Source organism: Sceloporus occidentalis, unplaced genomic scaffold (genome assembly GCF_023333645.1).
Source record: "Sceloporus occidentalis isolate IW3139 unplaced genomic scaffold, rSceOcc1.0.p SCAF_4, whole genome shotgun sequence".
NCBI lineage: Eukaryota > Metazoa > Chordata > Lepidosauria > Squamata > Phrynosomatidae > Sceloporus > Sceloporus occidentalis.
Window position 1 is genome coordinate 43,372,425 of NW_028316984.1, and position 21,828 is coordinate 43,394,252.

A 21,828-nucleotide genomic window follows, 5' to 3' on the forward strand; every position below is an offset into this window, starting at 1 on the left:
AAGCACATGACAACACTATGAATGACTTTTACAGTATACATTATACAGACTGAATAAAAATATGGCACTTTGTGTGATGCTTTTGTGACCACATGCTTGATATGGTGTAAGATGAGTATACCATCTTGAGAAAGATGGCCACCTTATCAGCTCCAGTAGGAGGGACAATGCAGTATGGCTGCTGTCTGAAACGGCCCCTGCTGTCTGGAAAAAGGATGCAGAAGCACTGCCTCCACCTACTACCACAGCACAGGAAGAGGACAGAGCTGAAAAGAAGGAATTGGTGCTCTCTCTCCAAAGAGAAAGAGGCAGAGGTTATGATCACAATTTCCCCATGATGCCACTGTACGAGAGGCTAGCTGCACTACAGAGTTGTCTATTTCCTTAGTGTCTCTGACACAGTGCAGCTGTGAGGACATTGCATTTGAGTCATCTGTGTGTGCATCTACACTCTAGAAATAATGCAGGCCAATACCACTTCAACTGCCATGGCCCCATCTTACAGAATCCTGGGATTTGTAGTTTTGTGAGGCACCAGCAGTCTTTGGCTAAGAAAGATAAAGACCTTGTAAAACTGCAAATCCATAGGACGGATCTACAACACTTAAAGTGGTGACAAACCGCCTTATTTCTGTAATGTAGATGTACTCTGTTTCCTTGTGGGGAATGAGTGTTGCAGCTACTGCTGCCTTCTTTTCTGATGCAAATATTCTTGTCCTCACCCTGAGTATTTTTCCCCTGGGAGGAGTGAAAAGACCAGGACTTTTTACTAGCATCAGGGGTTTGGGGCACAACTGTGCTTCTCTGTCTGTTTGTGTAGGAGGGCTTAACACCCCTGGTTTTGTGCAGCATTCTGCAAAATGCAAAACGTTGTATTTTGAGCAGCCCCCATATAATTGGGACCAAAACAAAACAAAACAAAAACCCTGTATGAAATTTTCACAAAAAGTCATCCAATGTGTAAAATAATAGAAAACTGCATGAAAAACTTTCAATTGTTGGGGAGAAAACTAAAATATTTCATTGTTGTGTGAAACAAAGATTTACATTCCTGATAGGGAGAATGTTGCTGCATTGGTTTCCTCTTGGTTTCCAGGCATAATTCAGATTGCTGGTGATGAACTTTGATATTCTCAGCAGTTAGTGAAGAAACAGAATATCTGAAGAATCACCTTTTCCCATATAAGCCTGCCACTGACTGAGATCATCTTGATAACCCTCTTGTATATCCCAAGAAAAACCCATGATAGGCTTGCCTTAGGATCGCCATAAGTTGGAAAGAACTTGAAGGCACACAACAACAAAATGTCCCAAAATCCCTGATATGTCCACTTGGGACTAGGAAGAAGGCCTTTCTCTGGCCTTTGCTATCTCTGGAACTACCATCTCAGTTCCTTGGCAGTGACCTTTTGAAAGCTGGTAAATAGCCTCCTTTTCAAGAAGGGATTCATTATGCAATTTTAAATTGTGTTTTAATTGACTTCCATTTTCTGAAGGAGTTAAATATTTTGATTGCTGTCATGTTTCTGTGTTCTGATGATATTCCCAGCCTAATCAATTGCTGAAAAGCAAAACAGCACTTATGCACATTTCATTGATGTAATGGGTCTACTCTAAATAGTACTAAAATTGGCTATAACTTGCATGCTTAGTGTTTATGTTGTAAATGAAAAAATACATTTGTGGGTTTTAAAATAAAAAATCTTGCTTCTCAAATTGTTAAAAGAAAATTTAAACTAAAACATCTGACATTGCAATTCTGCATGGATCAACTCAGAAATAATCCCCACTGAGTTCTATAACATTTTTTCCAAGGCACATATGCAGAGGGCAAGGCCTAAATGCCCTAAAGTTGCCAGATCCCATATGACATTAGAAAGGACAGCCCTGATTAGTATTTGTATGGGAGACCACCAATGAATAACAAGTGTCTTATGATATATTTCAGAGGAAGATGATGAATGACAAGCAAATTCATGAAGAATTCCATGTTTTTAATGAGTAATGACAGTGGGGTGATGGGGATTTTCTCTTCAGTATATGACAGTATTGTTTTATTGTCTCCTCCTTTATTATATATGTCTGATGTTCTGCCCTTTGGTGAAAAGGATGTTATAAATACATGTTGTGGTGTTGATGATGATGATGATGATACTGACAAAGCCATCTCTGAGTAGTCCTTATCCAAGAAAATCCTATGAAATTTATGGAGTTGCCATAAGTTGACAAGTGACTTGAAGGCACATACAAACACATATGCACTAGAGTGCATCTTGACTTGCTAGTTTTACTGCTCTTAATAGGAGAAGAAAGCTGAGCCCCAAACAGTTAAAACTTTTTCTATTTTTCTGTATTTTTTATTTCAATGTGTTCTTTCTACTCTTTCTATTATATTCTATTTTTAATCTGTCACTACTGTATTTTTTTCTGTTCTTTCCATTCATTTTTTTCATTTTTCATCTATCCATTTTTATAAAAAAAATTGAGAAACTGTTTTTTAAAGTGATACATATTTTATGTTGTAATTTGTTTACAGCAAAATACACCAATAATCAAATAATGGGGGTTATGTAGTGACACATAATACACATAGTAAATAATAAGTATGAAGTAAAGAAATAAGTATGAAGCATGAAGAATAGTATGACGTATAAGTGTGAAGTATGAAGAATAGTTAATATATATTTTTTTCAGATTAGGAAGTATTGGGCCATTTGAGCCAAATATTGGAAACTATTTGAGTTTATAATAAAACACAACTGTAAAGTGATGTAAATTATTTCTTTGTTCATAAAAATTAATATACGATATATGTTTGATATTGTATACTACTTAATGCTTGTGTTCAAAAATGTAAGGCATAGTAATCCAGTTATATCTTGTTATGGTAAATAAATAAGTGAGTAGTCCAACAAGTCATTTTATCAAATGGAGCACTATTAACAGAGCAACCCTATCCATGTTCACTGAGTGCCTCAATTTGAATTCAGTCCCATACCAGCAGCATCATATGGATTCCTGTAGTTGGTGGCGGCGGTGAAGGAGAAAGTGATCATTGATATGACAGTATCCCCTTCCCTCTGCACAATAAACAGCTTTAAATTTCTGTTTTCAATCTAACACAATTTGTTTTGTTATAAAAACCAGGTGAACATCAGATTAGTTCTAAATATCGTTTGTGCTAGCAAGCCAGCATCATACATCACTGTTGGGAGTTGATTTGTTAGGACAAATCACAGTGAAAACTACCCACAGTTTGTCCCAGGACAGACTCATAAAGAAAAATTCTGTTTAGTTTACATGAAACAAATGGTTCCAACTTCAGTGTGGTTTCACAAGAGAAAAAGAAGGAAGAAGGAGCACACAAGTTTGCGGACTACTGCCTGCCCAATATGCCATCTATAAGTGCAGTTGTTTAGAACTAACTGTTGTTCTTCAGCTGTCTCTTTTTTTAAGGCAATTCTTCAACTGTAAGGATGCTCTAGAAAAGTTTCCCCAACACAAGGACAACAGTGCCAGGGCAAGAGAGGTATAAAGTGGTAAGGCTGAGCACTCAGGCATCTCAAATACACTTTGAGCAAATAAAATTTTTGCTTTTAAGAGAAAAAAACACACTTTAAAGGTGATTTGTACAACCCAAGACACTAAGGGGCTGTACGCCCCTAAGAGGTGGACTGCAGCTGCCTCTTTCTTTGCCAGATCAGGTCCACAGCAACTGCATGCCACAGTCCCAATCTGGCCTTTCCATGGCGCAAAAAGGAGCCAGAAAAAGCGGCTCCTTTCTGCACTGTGGAAAGGATGCCATAGCTGTCGGCACCATGGCTTTCGTGTTCTCCTTTGGCACTATGTTATCTGGACACAGTGCCAGAGGAGAGCCATGACGCCATCCGCCATGTGGTGAGATGTGCGGCATCATGCCAGTATGGGGGTGGAGTCAGGGCATGCATCATGCGGACACCACACCCCCACTCCACCCCCATGCCAGCCTATATGATCAGTCAGTACAGTCGGTATTTTTTTATAATTTGTTAGAACACACCCCCTCTTCAGTGTCTAGTATGCTTCAAATAATAATAAAAAAAGTTTTTTAGCTGTTTTGGTTTTCCTAATCTGGCTCTGATCATGATTGAAGGGCTCTTGTACAGCCCTATTCTGTGCATGTCCAGTGCATCTCTGGAGTCCTATTGAGGTCCATAGGTGAGAGTGCTGGAGGAAGATTTGGGAGGTTCAGTTTCTTAATGAGCCATGAGATTCACTGGGTAACTTCAACAAGTTAGTTTCTCTCAGCTTGATGTACCTCACAAGAATGTGAGGTACAAGGAGCCACCTGTACCACACTGAGTGTAAAATGAAGTTTTGTTTGCTTTGTACTTGAGTTACTTGGAGATGAAATGGGCATAAAATACCTGAAATTGTTGACCCTAACAACCATATCTGGCTGTGATATGATAACAGGAAATTACTTAATGTGAGTGGACTGAAGAAATTTACATTCAAAGTTACACTTTGCCTGCAGAATGACTCAGAAAGAAAATAAACTTCCAAGAGCAGAGAGAAACAGGGGATCAAAATACACTGCAGAAATAATCCCATTTGATACCACTTTAAGTGCCCTGGCTCAATGCTTGAGAATTCTGGGAGCTGTAGTTTTGTGAGCCATTTAGCTTTCTCTTTCAGAGTGCTCTGGTGCCAGAACAAAACACAATTCCAGGTTGCCATAATTTTCCACTATTACCAGGGACAAAATGTAGGACAAATTTGAGACCAAAATGTAGGACAACTGCAAGACAAAACTCAACCCAAAATGTAGGACATTTAAGGTCCTCCATTTTTCTTAAATGTCCTACATTTTGGGCTGAGTTTTGTCCTGCAGTTGTCCTACAGTTTGGTCTAGAATTTGTTCCACATTTTGTCCCTGGTAATAGTGGAGTCTCTTACTGGATTATTTCTGCAGTGTGTTTTGGACCAGTCTTTCTTGCAAAAAGTGGCATGATTCTGTTATTAAATTAGAGCTATTGTGGTGGGACAACAGCCCTGTCTGAGAATATCCTTTGTCTGATTTCTTCTAAATGTCAGTATAAACAGGTTCTCCAGATTTTTGGACAATAGCTCCCAGAATCCTTTTGATATTGCCCATGCTTGATGGAATCAGGGACGTAGCCAGGATTTTGAGAAGGGGGGGGGGGGCCAGACTAAGTGCCACCATTTTGAAGGGATGAAAGCCCCCCCACACACACACAGAAAGAGGGTCGAGCCTTTACCTCAGGAAGGGGGAAGAGGGGAAGAAGGGGAGGGGGCTGCTCCTCTGGCTGAAGCAGGAGCAGCAACCAGGGCATGGTCCCTTTTCGGGGGGGGGGTGGTCCTGCCTCGTCCTCTGCTCTCTGGAGGGCAACCTGCATGTGGAGGGGGGCAGGGAAGGGAGAGGAAGAGAGAGTACGCCAAATAGAGCGAAAGAGGGAGAGAGAGAAACCACAGCCACACCTAGACTTCAATCTACTTCCTCAGATGCATTTAGATGCAATAATAAATAATAATATCTAGAGAGATCTTGCAGCACCTTTGGGACTCACTGAAAGAAAGAAATTGACGGCATGAGCTTTTGAAGACAGTCTACTTCTTCAGATGCATTTAGATGCAACAACAACAACAACAATATGTAGAGAGATCTTGTAGCCCCTTTGAGACTAACTGAAAGAAACACATTGGCAGCATGAGTTTTCCTAGATGTCAGGTTTCCTAGCATTTTCCTCAGATGCATTTAGATCCAATAATAATAATAATAATAATAATAATAATAATAATAAGTAGAGAGATCTTGCAGCACTTTTGAGACTCACCAAAAGAAAGAAATTGGAGCATGAGCTTTCCTAGACTTCAGTCTACTTCCTCAAGTGCATTTGTGGCTTGCAAAAGATCACCCAGTGGCTTTGTATGGTCCAGTTGGGAATCAAACCCTGGACTCCAGAGTCATAGTACTCCAGTGATCAAACCACTATGGAGTAGGAGAATTAAATAGGGCAGCTATGGGCCATTTGTGGCCATGGGTCATTGTTTTGTGGTCCTCCCATCCATCCTCCCCAATTCCAAAATAATAATAATAATAATTATTATTATTATTATTATTATTTCCCAACATTCCCCCAAAGTGGGACCCAAGGCGGCTAACAACACATAGAAAACACATTAAAACAACAATGAAAATTGTAAAAAATACATTTAAAAATTACAAATATAAAATATAAAATACAAATATAAAATTCCATAGGTTAAAATCAGCCAAACCCATGCATCAAGAGGGTGGTGAAATGAGGAGGGGGTCTTTGGCTAAGAGAGAGGAGAGAAGGAGTGAAAGACACTCTGTACATGCTCAGGTACCCATTGATTCTAAGACTGAGCATTGAAACAATAATTCTGAGGTTCAGAGGCTTGGTGGCCTTCCCTTCAACACAAGCAAGGTCCCTTCCAGAAAGAAAATGGAGAGGGGTGGGGAGTGGGTTTAACTCATGGATAGAGGTCCCACTGGGCGACCATGGGCAGGTCACACTCTCTCAGCCCCAGAGAAGCACCCTCTGGAAAAATTTGCCAAGAAAACCCCATGATAGATTTGCCTTAGGGTTGCCATGAGTCAGAACCAACTTGCAAATAGCATCAGCAAAAGAGCTCGAAAGCTGCATCCACACTGCAGAAATAGTGCAGTTTGAAAACACTTTAACTGACTGGCTCCATGCTATGGGATCCTGGGATTTGTAGTTTTGGGAGCTATTTAGCCATCTCTGCCAGCCACAAGAATCTGAAGTGCAATTCCCAGATCTCCTCATCATTTCATCATTTATTTCATTTCTGTGCCACCTTTCCCCCCAGAAAAAAACCCAAGGCAGTTTGGTTTTTATGGTTGACACCACTTTAACTTCCATTATAGTTCTGTGCTATGGAATCTTGGGATTTGTAGTTTTGAGGAGCTGTTTAGCCATCTGTCAGGTGCCACAACAAACTTCAAATTTCAGCATTCCACAGCATGGAGCCAAGGGCAGTTAAAGTGGCATCAAAATGGATTATTTCTTTAGTGCAGATGTAAACAGAGTCCTTCCTCTCAAGCTGTTCACATCAGATAAATTCAGGTTGATAAAGCAAAGTGCAGCTGCTCAAGCAATTAGCGGCAGCCACTCTGTTCATGCTCAGAGACACTCTGTTCATATTCTGAGACACTCAGAGGGGGGCAAAAAAGGAGCTACTTGAGGATGAGCTTATGAAACATGAATGGGTTTAATGGTTGGACTCAAGTAGCTTCAATATATACCATTATATATATATATATAAACATACCAAACTCCAAAATACATCTAGTCCTCAGCATTTTGGATAAGGGAGATTCAACCTGTAGTTGATTGTTGTTATTAGAAGTCACCTTTTCTTTCTTTGATATTTCCTTTTAGAGCCTTCCTTCTCCTTTCCTTCCTTCCTTCTTTCTTTCCTTTCTCTTCCTTCCTTCCTTTAGTTCTCCCTACCCTCGTTTTTCCTTCCTTTTTTCTGTGTTCTGTGTTTTTTCTGTCTTCCTTCCCTCTTCTTCTTCTTCTTCCTCCTCCTCCTCCTCTCCCGGACGGAGACCTTTTTTGGCAAAAGCCCAGAGGAGGAGGGAGAAGGAAAGAGGGGCAAAGATGTTGCTGGGAGGGAGACCAGCCCTCTCCACTCCCTCCCTCCCTCCCTCTCTCTCTCTCTCTCTCTCTCCTGAGTCCGCTCCGACGGAAGGAGGAAGCAGGAGGAAGGAGCTTGAACAACAGGCACTGCTGCCACCTCAAGGCTCCCTCCCTCCCTCCCTCTCTCTCTGAGCCTCCCTCTCCCTGAGACTTTCCCCCCCTTTCCCTCTCTATCCAAGTCCCTGCTTTTGATGGAGAGGAGGGGGAGGGGGAGGAAGGAGCTTGATGGGGGGGGGGTCCTGAGGAGGAGGAGTGGAAGCCGGACTCTGAAGAAACCGAAAGGGAAAGGAGTCACAGGGACTCCCTCTCTCTCTCTGAAAGCCACGGAGCAGAGGGAAAAGGGGAACTTTTGTTTTGTCTTTCCTCTGTTTCCTCGCCGTGGTTTTAATGGAGGGAAGGGGGGAGGAAGGAGCTTGAACGCCCCCAGGGCCTGATAGGGGGGGTTCCGACCCCCCAACCCCCCCCCCCCCCGCTACGTCCTTGATGGAATTGATGAGATTGTAGGCCAAAAGATCTAGAGAGCCCAAGGTTTCTAATCCCTCATATAAAGTTCTGGATGCCTTTCTTTCTATTTTGTCTTCTCTTGCAAAGAACCTTATGATGAAGATACCAGATGGTCAGGCTTTAGTTCTGCCAATCAGCAAGCTTTGTGGGGCAATTCTGTCTCTTCCGCCCTAAGAGATTTTTTGGGGGTAAGAAATAAAAGTGGGGGAGATGTGTTCAGAAAACACAGTCCCTGCACAATTTCAGGCATAAAACTAGAGAGTTGTTGGGCAAAAGCCTCACCTGGAAGACCCATCAGACCAGTGATGGCGAACTTTTTAGAGACTGTGGCATTCCTGCACCAGGTGTCACCTGGTGCTGGGGGGAGGGACCTCTGCCTTCTGTGGGTGGGACTTCTGGGGGCAGGACTTTTGCCTTTCAGGGGAAGAACTTCCAGAGGCAGGACATCCAGAAGGAAAACCCAAGGCACACTCTCTCTGCCTTGGGCTAGTAATAGCAACCTCTGATGAATATTGCCAAGAAAATTCCATGATGATTTCACCTTAGGGTCAGCATAAGTCAGAAATAACTGGAAAGCACCACACATGCAAGTCATGCTCTCTCAGCATCAGAGGATGACAATGGAAATCCCCCTCTGACAAAGCTTGCCCCATGATAGTTTTACCTTAGGGTCGACAGGAACTGGCACTTGGAAGGGAGGAAGGGTGCTCTGGACCCATAAGTTGGAAATGACTTGGAGGCACACAAAAACAACAAGAACAGCAACAATAACAACAAGCATAATAGAACACAGAAGGTACAGGACAATAACAAGAAAAAGGGAGCCAGCAGATGGAGAGTACAATTCTGGAGACCAGGGCTTGAATCCCAGCTCAGCCATACAACCCTCTAGGAGACCTTGGGCAAGTCACACTCTCTCAGCCTCAGGGGAAGGCAATGGCAAAGCCCCTCCAAAGAAACTTGTCAAGACAAATCCATGATATATTCACTTTAGGGTCGCCATAAGTCAGAAAGGACTTGAAGGCACACAACACCACCACAGCCCTGTGTCTTACCAAGAGCTTGGAGCAGCCTTTCTGCCCCCCTTCCTGGGAGAAGTCTCCAGCAGTGAGGGAGAGCATGAGGAAGGACAGGAGGAGGAGGAGGAGGATGCTCCCAGCCATGGGGAGGCCGGAAAGGCTGGGGGCAGGGTTCCTTCCAAAGGTCCCTGGAGAGGGATGGGCAGAAACTCTGCAGGCAGTGGCATACCAGAGTCTGGTGTCACTCATTGCAGGGGGAGGGGGACTTCTGGCTGGAAGGGGTGGGGCTTCCAGCCTGAAAGGTTAGGGCTTCTGGCCTGGTTGGTTTCCACCCAGAACGACCATGCACTGCCCCATCTTGTCATGGCTTAGTTTTCTGCGAGAGAACCTACCTGTCCCTTCTTGCTGTGGCCCGGGCCTCCCTCACTACATGCCCTCTGAGATGGCTTTATATGCCAGAGAGGGCACGTGTACCACAGGTTCGCCAACATGACATTAGACTTTCTTTTTCTGGCCAGGCAATTTTATTCTGAGGTAAAGAAACACATGTCTTATTTCCGCATCTTTGGCCTGGTTAGGGTTTTGTGATTCACCGATAGCAACAAAAGTCCTACTTTTTAAAATCTCCCTTGCCTGGGGCAATAGGATTATCTTGGGGTGGTGATGGTGGTAGAGTGGACTGGCTTGGAGGGAAACTTTAATCCATCCCCACTCATTTGATCATGCACTTAATTGAGTATATAAAATAAAGTGATCCTAAACAACACACTATGCATTTAATGAAGTGTGTTGTTATCTTTTAGTTCTACATTGGTGGGCTTCCTACATTTCTGAGCACCTTTTTTCTCAACCTTGGCAACAGACCTTCCTTCATACATCCTTGAGCTACTAGCCTTACTCCTATAACTATGATATGGTTCCTTCTCTTTCCTTGGTTATCTCCTTTTTCTGTTTTCAGCCTTTAACTGAATGTTCTTTGCTGTCTCACTGCTTCCAGCTATTGCAATTAAACCACTGGTAACTGTGACCTGGTCTGGGTGCTGCTGACCTTTTGGAGGATCAGCGTAATAGCAGCATCCTGGCAGAAACATTAATTTTAAAAATCCAATCAAGACACCCAAAGCACACCCCATATATATAGCCTCCCAAATTGTATCAGAGTCCCAACTAACAGGTCCGTCTCAGACAGAATCGAAAACCCGTGGAGAGCAGTTAGCAATCAAGTTAGAAAATCTGTCGAGTGATTTGGAATAATGAATAAATGTGAGGAAATCATGGGTCCGCTTGCTGCAAGCAAGAGATGATGCTAAATTCAGTGGATAAATTATGCATTACAAATTACTCCCTCAGGCTCCAGCTTATAATGTTATATTGTAAGGGTTGGGATTTTTTTTTATTTATGCCTCTTGACCAGCCTTTGAAAGGGAATAGCATGTCTAGGTAGCAACTTTTGAGGGACCCGCCAGAATAATTAAGCTGTTGAGAAACACAACAGGAGTTGTCTCTTGGCAAATCTGAGTGGCTAGACCGCAGCCCTATTTAAATGAAAGGGTGGGGAATGTATGAACCACCAGATATTGATGGACCACAACTGCTGTCAGCCCTAGCTATCATAAGCAGTGGTTAGGGATCATGGGATTTGCAGTCCAGCAGCAAGTTGGAGGGGCTCTCCTATCCAGGTTGGCCCCACAATTCCAGTCCTTGGGTTTTTATAACTCACCTTGCCTTTTTTATCCTCAAGATCCCTCCCTGTATCTGGTATATGGACCTCAAGTGACTACTACTGCGCAAGGGGTTGGGCGGCTGATCAGTGGGTTCATTATGGTAAAGTGTGAGCAATCCTCTGTTAATTATTAAATTTAAATGTTCAGACAGTTGTGGAGAAAATAAAGCCAGTAAAGATTGATTGTAACAGATAAAATAGTAATGTTGGTTCCACATGCAGTACAGTTGGCCCACATATTGGAGTATATCACATGGAGCTTTTTGGTGGTGTTGTGGCTCAGTTCCAGCTCACTTCTGAAGTGATTGCACTTCCAATGATGCGGTTTCATGTCATAAAGGGACTGTTTTATCAGATGCCATTGATTTCTATGGGAGCTGCTTGCGAATTGCTTCAGCAGTGTTTCTGAAGTCACCCCTCATTTTGGTAAAAATGCGAAAAAAGTGACTTCAGAGAATTCGCTTCTAGGCTCCCTTCGATTGCACTGCGATTTGTTCTGCTGTGGAAAAGCACTCTGATGCCACCCCCCTTGGCCCTGCGTCCTGCTCCGTCATTACCCTCCTCCTCCTTCATGCCATCTCCTCTCTGCCATCCAGCCGATCCCATCATCCCCTGTGTCCCCTGCATCCCCCTAGACCCCAATCTGCTCCCCTCCTTCAGCCTCCCACCAACCCCATCATCCTTGCCTTCTCCCAGACCCCAATCTGCTCCCCTCATTCCACCAATCCCATCACCCCCTGCCTTCTCCTGCATCCTAATCATGGCCCCAGGGACCCCCAGCAACCTATCCCATCATTCCCTGACTGCTTCTGCATCCCAATCCTGGCCCCAGGGACCCCCAGCGACCTATCCCATCATCCCCTGACTGCTCCTGCATCCCGATCCTGGCCCCAGGGACCACCAGTGACCTATCATCCCCTGACTGCTCCTGAATCCCAATCCTGGCCCCAGGGACCCCCAGTGACCTATCCCATCATCCCCTGACTGCTTCTGCATCCTGATCCTAGCCCAAGGGACCTCCAGTGACCTATCCCATCATCCCCTGACTGCTCCTGCATTCTGATTCTGGCCCCAGGGACCCCCAGCGACCTATCCCATCATCCCCTGCCTTCTCCTGCATCCCGATCCTGGCCCCAGGGACCCCCCGCGACCTATCCCATCATCCCCTGCCTTCTCCTAGACCCCGATCTTCTCCTTCAACCTGCCACCGATCCCATCATCCCCTGCCTCCTCCTCCACCTTGATGAAGGATGACAGCTAAGAAGGGGGCAGGGAAGGAGGGCAGCATCCAGAGCCCCACTAAACATACCCAAGGGTGCCGATTCGAATCGTTGAACCCTCTGGTGTGGTAATACAATGTGCACTCACTCCCTTTTGCTTGAGTCCGCATCACATGACTTGCTTGGAATCGAATTGACTTCGCTTGCCCCTCACTTCAGAAGGACAACAGAAAGGCAACCAGGTGTGGAAAAACATGACGTTTTAACCTCAATCCACATTGCTAGAGAGAAGTGACTCTGGATCTGGTGTGGAAAAACATCACGCTTTGCATTGCTAGAACAGGAGTGACTGCGGATCCAAGCTGCAAACCCCCCCCCCATGTGTGATAAGGTCCATTGTGTGAGGGATCTATTCCAGGATCCTTTGCATATAATCCTTTGTGTATAATCTGGAATACAGATTTCTCTTTTTTCTTTTACCTGAAATTAATGATGATTCCCTGAGTCCTCCAGTGCAATTGTATGGTATGTGTAGCAGTGAACAGTGACCAAATTATCAATGGGGAATTTAATTAGCTCAAGGTCACGAGAGGAGGCCTGTTACTACACCTCAGATGGGATCGCCCCTTCGATCTTTATACCAGGAACTAGAAATCCAGAAATGAGGCAGAGGCTCTAAGTACAATCAATGTCTCTTTTATTGAAAACAAGGATTCAAACATACAGGCACATACGCTCACACATTCATGCAAGACTCAGGAAATAATGTGGTAAATGTGGAATAGATATTAGGTTCTCTAACGGAAATACTCACCTTATGTAGAAGTTCTATCTTCCAATTTGTGTGTGTGGGTTTGCAGGTCTGGTTAAGCAGACAAGTCAGAGAGAGACTGACTTTAAAACTGACTTAACTCTTGGCTGCCAGCACAAAATGACTGGCTGCAGTGGATGGCTGACCGCAGCTGAGAGTGACTGGTAGCAGCCCCTCTCCCAATTTGGGAGACCCTTTTAGGGTTTAACTGGATCTCCAGACAAAGGGTAATCAAAGGAGACTGTTTGATGTGTATTTCACATCTTTCCCCAAATGTTTCATCTCCCCAAGTTTCCGACAGACCAGGGACCCAAATGGCTTTGCAAATGTTATTCTTTTGATTCACCTGGTTCCCCCTCAATCACAAAGAGAGACACTTCCTTGAGACACATGATAGCATCTTTCCTGAGAGCACTTAGCAGCTCCTTGCATAATCTCATCCATTTCCAGGGCTGGGAAAGGAAATTTGTTTACATATCAAAACCTATGGCTTCCCTTTGTTTCAGTGGGAGATCACGTGCTAGGGCCATATAGCTGCTCAGGTCAAGATGCACTTTTGATATTAAGATACAAGCCAGGGATCATAATTTAGATATATTAAAAAGGTGTAGATCAATGCCTATCAATCCGTAGATCAATGCCTATCATATGCTTACAGCAGACATTGGCCATAGAGCTGTGCTGGGGGGGGGGGGTACAAATGCCTAGAGAGAACCCTTCTCTAGGTATCTGTAGGTCCTTCAGCATGAATCTATGGTCAACCTTCAGTGGAACCATACCATAGAATCATCATGCTGGAGGACTTAAAAATGCTTAGAGATAACTCCCCCCCACCTCTTTATAAGTGAACCCATGTTATATGAACTCACATAATACATGGTACTACTGTACATTGTAATACCTCAGTTTCAAACAAAGAACTCTTCTCCCTGAACTCCTTCCACATTTTCAGTTCCCAAAACCCTATTCAGATCCTATCAATTCATCTCTTCCTAACTGTCCCTAATTCTATTTCTAACTGGCCCTATCTCTTTCTAACTGCCCCCACCTAATCATTTAACAGACAAGCCCCTTATGTTCTTTTTCCTCATGCCTTTACCCAGCATCCTATAAGTGGTGATTGGATGGCTCTGCCCACTTCTTGCCCAGCCTCTCACATCACATTCCCCTCACTGATTTAAGTGAAAGAGGTTTGTTTGGTGTTTAGGCTTTCCATGATGAGAAAGAGCAGAATGTAGGGAGAAGCATTTGATGCTCCTAGAGAAGATGGACTAGGGGGATAACAGGCAGTGATGGACCTAGCTTTAGAAGGAGCCTTGGACAGCAGTGTGAATGTGAACCCTCCTGATCATGGTTGAAGCTCTCTGCTTGACAGAGCTTATAAAAATTACTTTGAGCATACGATGACAACTCCCAGAATTTCTCTAGACATTAAGATCACTAGTCATGCTGGCTGGAGGATATTAGGGAATATTTACAGGCTCTGCCTTGTGTTTGCTCTTTTCCTCTGGATCCATTCCACAGCACATAAAGAAAGGGCAAGATGACCGGTGAATGCTTGCTATCTTCATTCTTATCATATTTGGAGGAGGCCAGATGAACTGGTGATAAAAGGACAAGTGTAGAGCAGCAAAGCCTGGTGTCCAACAATTCTGGCCCATAATCCTTTGCTGCCCTGCATAAAGATCAGAGCTGTAAGCTGCTAAAACACTGGGAGTTAAGCACCAAGTGTGTAATTGAGTTCCCAGGCTTTCAGATCTCATCCAAAGCCTGTTTGTTTTGCTACCCCTGGTCCTCTGGCTGAGTTGCTCAGATTCTGAGTGGTGGATGAGGCTCTGGTAGTGGCAAGTGGAAGGAGGGGCAATAGGGGCAAGAGTAGGTTCCCAATGGACTCCTTTGTCCTCACTAGCTCTGCCACTGAATCAGGGCAGGAGGAAAGATAGGGGGAAAGGGATGAAGGTGATATGAAGGGAGAAGAAAGGAAGAGAACCCATGCAACTCACACCTCTGTTTGAGTTCTGCATCCTGTCAGATTCAAAGGGGAGGAGATGAGGGAAAGGAAGACAGAGAAGATGGAATGGAAAGGAGCATAGCCCTATCCAAACTCTACATGCTACCAGATTCAATGGGGAGGAGGGAAGAAATACAAAGGCACCAGAGAGCCTTCAGTGACCACCCATCAGACAGGAGTAGCAACAGCCTGGCTGACAAGCTGCGGCAAGTACAACTTAACAGGATTTTTTTAAAAGGAAAAAAGAGAAAGACGTTCACATCAAAGTTTCACATCAAAGCCAAGGAGGAAAGTTTTTAAAGCTTTGGTGTAGTTATTAGAGTGTTGCTTTGGAACTTGAGGGGAGATCAGGCTCTGGCCCCCACTGGGCCATAAAGCTCATGGGTGACTTTAGGCCAGTCACTCTCTCTCAGCCTGATAGCCTTCAGAACTGTCAGGATAACTTACAACCAAATACACCACCTTGAAGTCACTGAATATAAATCTAAATAATAAAATGACTTAGCAGAGCCCATCCGTGTGGCCTCTATGACTTAGGACTTTATCACACAGAGGCAAATTGGAGGTAAATCCCATGCAGAAACAGGATTTTAAAATACGTGAAACACATGCTTTTGTACATTGTTTTTCAGACAAAGCTTCCAAAAGTAAAAAGGAACCAGTTTTGTCAACTTTGCATTCGGAGTAATGTCATATTATTTCTCGTTGGTGCAAACATTGTCTGAAAAACTACCCACTTTTGTGGGTTATATCTAATTCCTGTTTGGGTCAACCCCAAACGTCGTGTGAAAAACAACCCACTTTTGTGGTTTTTTTTCCCCCTTCACTTTAAATCAAGGATAAGTCCTGTGTGATAAACTCCTTAGACCTTGAATACTCCTGACCCAGCAGCCCTTCTTAGAACCAAAATTAGAAACCAAAATTCAATAAAAGGCACAATGATGAAGGAGCCACCTAGTTCAGTATTATGGTATATTGGAGACATCAAAGAGAGAGAGAGAGAGAGAGAGAATAAGACACAGTGGGTTTGGTTTTCATTTTTTTTTAAAAAAACACAACAAACAAACACACAGGATTACATATCTGTAAGAAGAATTCAAGTCCACAATAAAGGATCATTTCCTCCACAGCTTTATTGAGACAGCATACCATTCCCATGAAGCACTTTATTTGTCAAAACAGACATTTCAGCAATTTCCCAAAGATTTGAGAAGTCATTCTGTAGTTGTCAAGAGTAAAAACAAGCTTCTCATATTGTGCCCAAACAACTTGATTTCTGACCATCAGGTTGTCTAATCATTTCACCACCTCTTGGTTCTTGGCCTCTAGGCTTGGCATTTAAATGTTTAAAGCAGTTTCTGTACCCTATCTCAGTTTACTTTCAACAGTGATGGAACTATGTGGCTGTCCAGATGCTGCTGGATTGAAACTCCCATCACTCCTTCTCACGGACCATGCCAATGGGACAACTGGAAAGATACACACCCCTCATATCTCATTTATCAGTCTGCAAGGAAGGATAACATCACTTCTATTTAGAAGGCAAGAAAGAAGGCTCTGAGCCAATGTTTGGCATTGGATTATTTGGATTATTGTTGGATTATTAACTGAGCCCAATGTTTGAAGCAAGAACTTCCTGATTCCTTCCCAGCATTGCTCTTGTGGCTGCTGTGCTAAACTAGAAACTGTGTGGTAGAAGCAACATGTGATGTATCTTGGTACAAATATATGCTCCAATCATTTCCTAGTTCTTCTCCCCAGAATACTCCCTGTCTATTTAAAATAAAACTAGAGCTGGACATAGCAGCAATAGTTTGCACATGATGCAATAGGATGATCAACTGCCTGGATCTCTTGTGAACAAAGTCCTAGGCTAACTGGCTGGATTTCACACACACACACCACACACACACACCATGACTACCATTCTGACCTGATAGTTGTTGGCATGGTCCAGAATTTCAGTGTTTTCTAATAGCATTCTATGCCCAGGTTGGTTTATGATGTGGTTTGCTACTACCAATTTTTCTAGTTTTGTGGCAGGTGTCCACAAACATCTGGACAACTTCAACAAGAAAGAATTTGTTACACTGAAAGTAAACAAAGTTTGGCCACCAATCCTGAAAAACACCAAAATCAAGACTCAGTACATGCAAATGAACACCATCACGGGTCAGGGGGTTCCCCCATAGACAACAAATTGCTCATTAAATACTCACATATCCACCACGCATATCCTCCCCCTTGAGGCCTTGCCATTCAACAACAGAACAACACAGAGATTAGCATGGAAGTCACTTCCAAATGGTCACACAAATATGTATACTCCACACACTTCCATGCCACCACCCTCTGAAGATGCCAGCCACATTTGCAGGTGAAGTGTCAGAAATAAATTCTTCCAGAATGTAGCCACATAGCCCACAAAACCCAAAGAAAACCTGGTTGTACTGTTCAGCTAGACTAGAGCCACAACAAATCACAGAACATTTTTATGCAGCATATGCATCTTAGGAAGTATGATCAAGTTTATGAAAGCTAATGCTACCAGCTTCTTTCTTTCATGTAGTCTCAAAAATGCTACAAGATCCCTTTGCATACTGAGCATCTTTAGAATCTTTTGCTTTGAGCGCTCAAATCTTCCCCTACTTATTAGGAGTTTGCAATGATCTATCTACTTAACCTGACTAAGGCAATTTCTTTTGTAGCAAATTATGGAGAAAAGAGTTGATACGTATGTACACAGTGTATGTTGGAAATGATCTGTCATTTTCACTTGCCTACAGTCCTTGTGCATTTGTATAGGCCAGGAATTCAGAACGCTAAGATTCACAGATATAGTGTCATTTAATGCTCTATTTCAAGAATGGGCTGCACTTTGTCAGTCTGACTTACCAAGAAATATGTTAGCACATCAGTTCTACACTAGAGAGAGAAGGAGCAGTGGGAGCATCCATAGTTTACACATGAAGCTGAAACAAGAGTTTATTATATTGATATGGTTTATGGGTTTTCTTTTTCTTTTTTTTTTTCTTTTTTTTTACCCTGCAGATCTTTCTTCTTCTGTTGTAAGCTACCTATGTCTTACCTTAGATCAAAGAAAGTTTATTAGAAAATACTGGGTGGGTTTGTATGCTTCGTCCTTTAAGTTTTAGGCAAATGGGTTAAACATTAGCCTAACCCAATCTCCCCAAATTTTTGCAATTAATTATATTTATATCTGTTTTTATGATGTAAAAGAATAAAGAAAAGATAGTCAGCATTTTAAAGAAATACAAGTTAAAGGTGTCCTATCACTTAAAATGATATATCATGTTAGAAAAGAAACTTAAAAGCTGGCATATTCAATCTAAAATTAAATACAGATTTTGAATTTCAGGCTGTGAAGCTAAAAAGATCAAAGGAAACTCTTTACAGTTCTTTGGAATTTGGTATTATACTTCCCGGGAGGTCATTTACTCCCATAATTTAGTCTGACTTATTTTTACTTCAGTTCCATTAAAAGTATGTAGGAAAGAGAGAGCCTCTCTTTACTTAAATTTTTAACTTCAACCTGTCAGTAAAAAAGAGAAAAGTGTCTGGAAGAGGATGATCTACAGAAGTGCTAATAGCTTTCAAATCTTTTGACTTTTTGAGCCTGATATGGCAAAAAAAATTCTGGAACGATTGTATTTTAACCCTTTTGACTATTCTTGCCCATAATGCGTCCGTTTATTGAGATGGAACTTTTCTATTGCCCTTGAATATATGCTATGGATCCTATTGGTTCCACTCTAACAACTCCCTTGCCTATCATAATTTTGCTTAGGTAGACATAATTATGGGAGGAAAGTCTGCTATGTTTCTCTTAAAGTAATTAGTGGCAAATACTGAAAGGATTGACGATTCAAGACAGGTAACTATCCAAAAGTTCACACAGTGATCGGAATGATCTAACTCTCATGAGATGAGAGTAGCAAATGACGTTTGTTAATGAAGCTATTCTCTGTGCCTGGACTCCAGATAACATTTTACTGTGCTGTGTTTTGATCAAAATATAAAGCACATTACCTGGCCACTGGCAGTGCTGGCTGGTGAATCCTGGAAGATGTAGTCTGAAACACTAACTTTTCCAAGGTCTGATTCATATGTTATTGTTCCTTAATACGTTTTAGCCCAAGGATGTCAACGTAACACATTTGCAAATAAAAATGTAGATCATTTTGTGTATGGTTCTACGCTTGGCAAGAAAAGTTGTGTTTTGCTCTTCTATAGATTGATTTGACAAATTCAGTTCAGATAAAAATATGTTTGTCTATAGAAATATAAAATAAAAGTTAGATCGCAGCCTGGCACTCTTCCAGAATGTATTGTTACTACACATTGTTACTGTATCTCTTTCACTGGAAAACTGAAGATGTTGCATTCTTGTGCAACTTCAGTAGACAGCATTTTAACAATAGGCAAGAGAATAAACCTAAATGAATAATGTCTTTTAAAACAGCCATTTTGCAGTCATTTGATCCAAAGAAGGATCAATACAACAAATGATTTTTGTAATGTAAGTATAAATATTGGAAGCAAAGAGCTGCCTCCTTTTCTTTTTCTTAAGTATGGATTTCTGTATGGAAAGGATAAGAACATCCAATATGCCATGATCTTAGTATTAAATTATGTATAACCTATCTTTATAGGAGCATTGGTAGTTGTGCAGATTTCATAGATACATAAACCATTGCAACGTATAATCTCAGACCAGATTTGCACTACAGAATTAATGCAGTTTGACACCGCTTTAACTGCCATGGTGAATGCTATGGAATTCTGGGATTTGTTTTGTGAGATATTTAGCCTTTTCTGTCAGAGAGCTCTGATGCCACAAAATACTACAAATCCCAGGATTCCATAGCATTGAGCCATGGTGGTTAAAGTGGTGTCAAACTGCATTATTTATGTAGTGCAGATGCAGTCTTAGGTGAACATAAAAAGAGCTCTTGTGGAACAGACCATAGCCCTGTCTAGCGTAGTGCTCTCTTTCTACAGTGGTCACCCAGATGCCTATGGGAAGCCCACAAGCAGGACATGAGTGCCATAGCACCCTCCCGGCTTGTATCCCCCCACAGCTGACATATGTGTCTCATAGTGAATATAATATACAGCCATTTAGAAGCCATCGATAGCTGTATACTTCATGAATTTATCTAAACCACTTTTAGAAATCAGCAGCTCTCCCCATATCCCATGGCAGTGAATTCCACTATTCTGATTCAGTGAATGACCCCAAGTTCCTGAAAAGCAGGGAGAAGGTTCTCCCTAAACATTTTCTTCACACTATGCACCCTTCACCCTGCGCCAAATCCCTTACTTAACCCGACGACGGCCTGCTGTGATGCGTTTAACAACTTCTTTGCAGACAAAATCTCTCAGATAAGAGCCGACTTAGATGCCACCGTTGAAACAGAGTCGACAGGCGAGGCGTCCAGTGACTCCGCCGATGTAGTCATACTGGATCAGCTCCAATCTGTGAGTACTGATGACGTGGACAAGCTGCTTGGTAAGGTGAGGAAGACAACTTGCCCTCTCGACCCTTGCCCATCATGGCTGGCCGTCCAGGGGGGGGATGCATTGATGAGATTCCTCACGGATATCATCGGTGCATCCTTCAGGGAAGGACATGTTCCATCTTGTTTAAAGGAAGCGGCGGTTAGGCCACTCCTGAAAAAACCTTCCCTAGACCCCCTGGATATGAGGAATTATAGGCCGGTGTCATTGCTGCCATTTTTGAGCAAGGTGATCGAGAGGGCGGTTGCCCTTCAGCTCCAAGCTGTCTTGGATGAAACTGATTATCTAGACCCATTTCAAACTGGCTTTAGGACAGGCTTTGGGGTTGAGACTGCCATGGTTGCCTTGACCGACGATCTGCATCTGAGCATTGACAGGGGGAGTGTGACCCTGTTGGTGCTCTTAGACCTCTCAGCGGCTTTTGATACTATAGATCACGGCATCCTCTTGGACCGCCTGAAGGGGTTAGGTATCGGGGGGCACTGCTTTGCAGTGGTTCCTGTCCTTCCTCTCGGGCAGGTCTCAGAGGGTGCTACTCGGGGACTGTAGCTCCAGTAAGAGGTACCTCACTTGTGGGGTTCCTCAGGGGGCTATTTTGTCCCCGATGTTATTTAACATCTATATGAAGCCGCTGGGTGAGATAATACGGAGTCATGGTGCTGGGTGTTATCAGTACGCTGATGACACCCAAATCTATTTCTCTGTATCTCGTTCGTCGGCCTCGAATTCCGATGGCATCTCTTCTCTCAATGAATGTTTTCAGGCGGTAATGGGCTGGATGAGGAAAAACAGATTGAAACTGAATCCAGACAAGACGGAGGTGCTCATGGTAGCGGCCCCGAAACCAAGAATTGGGTTGCAACCTCCAGTCCTGGATGGGGTCACACTCTCCTCCAATGACTGTGTTCGCAGTCTGGGGGTGCTCCTTGACTCGTCGCTCCTGATGACAAATCAGGTAAATGCGACGGTCAGGAGTGCCTGTTATCAGCTTCGGCTGATACGCCAGCTGCGCCCTTTTCTGGAAGTAAGGGATCTCGAGACTGTTGTGCACGCGCTGGTAACCTCACGCCTTGACTTCTGTAATGCACTCTACATGGGGCTACCCCTGTGCTTGACTCGGAAATTACAGCTGGTTCAAAATATGGCAGCCAGGCTTGTCTCAGGAACATCTAGGAGGGACCACATTACTCCGGTTTTGAGGTCCCTCCACTGGCTGCCTATCAGCTTCCGGGCCCAGTACAAGGTGTTGGTTATCACCTTTAAAGCCCTAAATGGCTTGGGTCCAAGCTATCTCAGGGACCGCCT